This window comes from Macrobrachium rosenbergii, chromosome 13 (assembly GCF_040412425.1).
Source record: "Macrobrachium rosenbergii isolate ZJJX-2024 chromosome 13, ASM4041242v1, whole genome shotgun sequence".
In the NCBI taxonomy this organism is placed as follows: domain Eukaryota; kingdom Metazoa; phylum Arthropoda; class Malacostraca; order Decapoda; family Palaemonidae; genus Macrobrachium; species Macrobrachium rosenbergii.
The window spans coordinates 64,604,918-64,608,097 of record NC_089753.1 but is presented as its reverse complement, the minus strand read 5'-3'; positions in this window follow the sequence as shown (position 1 = coordinate 64,608,097).

The window sequence follows — 3,180 nt, the reverse complement described above, 5'->3', positions numbered from 1 at the left end:
TCATTTTTTTTTTTTTTTTTTCAAAATTCAGCTACTTGCAATTTTTGCTTTATATATTTTAACTTTATTCAAACTATTTCTAAGAATGCTTTTTTTCACTTTTCTGTTTTTTATGATATCGACTTCTAGTTTTGAAAGAAAGTTCTAAATGACATTGGTATCTTTACACCCTTTGGGTGTCTCCTTCGGTCGATTAGCAAGATATGTTTAAATTATAATTTACAAATCGTTTATATTTTGATTTATACTAATATCCGTCATTGCTGAAATTGATCACGATCAGTATGACACCAGTGGTCGCATTCCTGGAAGATAACCTACTATAAATGGAAGAAGGCCTCTTGCTAACATAAGCAAATTTGTTCCCTTAATAACAACGTTTACACCGGGATTGAAAATATCGTTTCACTCAGCCTAGCTAGGATGGAATCTTGCATGAATGATTAATACAGCTGCAGTCTTTCCAGCAATATATAGATTAGTGATTTTTTTTTATACTGGTCACATTATAGCGCATTTTAGTCTCAAGGAAGGAAACTGGAAAAAAATCGTTTTCATAAGAAATTGTTGAGGTAACCTTTAATAGACTGAAGGTTGTTATTAACTGTATGTCGTAATCAAGACGTCAGCAATAGTGTTCGGATCTTTCCTATAGGAGGACTTATGGATAATATAGTCACTGCGCTGAATTTCTGTTAAACTTGATTTCTTTTCCTAAATACACTGAAAGCAAACACTTGGCAGTAATGATTTGTTCGTTCGATAAATAAGAGTAATTCAGTAAAAGAAAAGAAAACGAGTTCAGGCAGACTCACATTGATAGGACCCTTTTCTTTCAGATATTAATAGTTAAATTTACACTTTGCAAAGGCTTTCGCCAGTTTTTGAGTCATGCTGTTCTGGGCGACCAAAAGCAAAGAGCTACCAGCAGTAACGTAGCTTGTGGTTTATAATCAGTGTGAATTGAATGAGGTGCTCAGTATTATTTGTAATTTCAGAAATTTTATGGGATAAAATCGGCATGAATCGAATCGTTTTCTGGGGACGAAAATAACCGTTGTTAGAAGCGAAGCACCCATTAGATACGGATAGGATATTCTAGAATAGGATAACTTTAAAGGTGTGAAGTATGATGTTCCCCATCAAATGTAGATATTCTCTTTCGTCCCCTTTCTTGCCTTTCTTGTAAGAGAAGTGAGAATTCTGTAAATATAGTGATGCTTTCCCCCTGTCTCTGCGTCCTGAAAATCGTCATGAATACATCTAAGTCACGTTGACTCTTTTCCTCTGAGGCCTGGTGAAACCTACAGCAAACTTATATGAGTGTTTGTATTTGTATGTTAGTGCGCTATAGAAATCCGAATCACATGACTGATCTAGACAAAATTTGGCAAGTGGCCATCATTTGACCCAACTTAGATAACAGGGTAGGTTTCAAACCCGTACCCCCGTGACAGACATACAAACACAGACATCACAAATGAAATTTTCGTTTTTAGTAGTTCCATCAGGTTTTCCTTCAGGTGCTTTATGGCTTAATAGTCATTTCTCACCTGACCGCTCCAGGTTTTCTTCCAGGCGTTGTCAGGCATATGGTTAATCTGCAACAATAAATGCCCATTAACGTAAATTTTCTATTAGAATTTATTATAATTTATTAATAAAACTGTTAATTACCTCAATAAAAGCAACATTGAAAAACTATATCGATAATTTCTATAAGCAGAGATCAGCTTCCTGTAGTAACCGAAGCCGCGAGTGCCTTCCCCACCAACAGTGTAGTAGCTGTATGTGCAGCCCGATGTAAACGATATACGATGATGCCGTTTTTGTTTTATTTGTTCAAATGCAAATTTTCACATTAATTGTAGCCCAGCAATACCTGGACAAAAGGAACAGTCACCACAGTAATACCTGGATAAAAGGGACAGGCAAAACAATAATACCCCGTTAATAGTGACAGACAACACAGTAATACCTTGATAAAAAGGACAGCCACCACAGTAATGTCTGGATAAAAGGGACAGTCACCACAGTAATACCTGGATAAAAGGGACAGTTACCATAGTAATACCTGGATAAAAGGGGCAGACAGTACAGTAATACCTGGTTAAAGGGGACAGACAACATAGTAATACATACATAAAAGAGACAGTCACCACAGTAATGCCTGGATAAAAGGGACAGTCATCACAATAATACCTGGATAAAAGGGACAGCAGAACAGTAATACCTGGATAAAAGAGACAGTCATCACAGTAATACCTGGATAAAAGGGACAGTCATCACAGTAATACCTGGATAAAAGGGACAGCAGAACAGTAATACCTGGATAAAAGGGACAGTCATCACAGTAATACCTGGATAAAAGGGACAGCAGAACAGTAATACCTGGATAAAAGGACAGTCATCACAGTAATACCTGGATAAAAGGGACAGCAGAACAGTAATACCTGGATAAAAGGGACAACAGAACAGTAATACCTGGATAAAAGAGACAGTCATCACAGTAATACCTGGATAAAAGGGACAGTCATCACAGTAATACCTGGATAAAGGGACAGCAGAACAGTAATACCTGGATAAAAGGGGACAGTCATCACAGTAATACCTGGATAAAAGGACAGAAACAGTAATACCTGGATAAAAAGGACAGTCATCACAGTAATACCTGGATAAAAAGGGACAGCAGAACAGTAATACCTGGATAAAAACATCACAGTAATACCTGGATAAAAGGGACTCATCACAATAATACCTGGATAAAGGGACAGCAGAACAGTAATACCTGGATAAAAGGGACAGTCATCACAATAATACCTGGATAAAAGGACACCAGAACAGTAATACCTGGATAAAAGGGACAGTCATCACAAATACCTGGATAAAAACAGCAGAACAGTAATACCTGGATAAAAGGGACAGTCACCACAGTAATATATGTCAGTTCACCCACTTCTGTTTGAAGACGAACGTCCACATGAAAATAGTAGAACTGTTAGTAGGACTGCCAACACAATTCTTCCCCTCTTCCTTCTCCCTCCTCCCGCCCCCTTCCCCCCCCGGGTAGGTCATAATACTGTATAATAGAACTAATCGAGGGTGATTGCCTGTTTGTGTGGTCGTAGGTATGTAATGAAGGGACATTCTTTGGGAAAGCTGTTCTCTTTTGATTGCCTG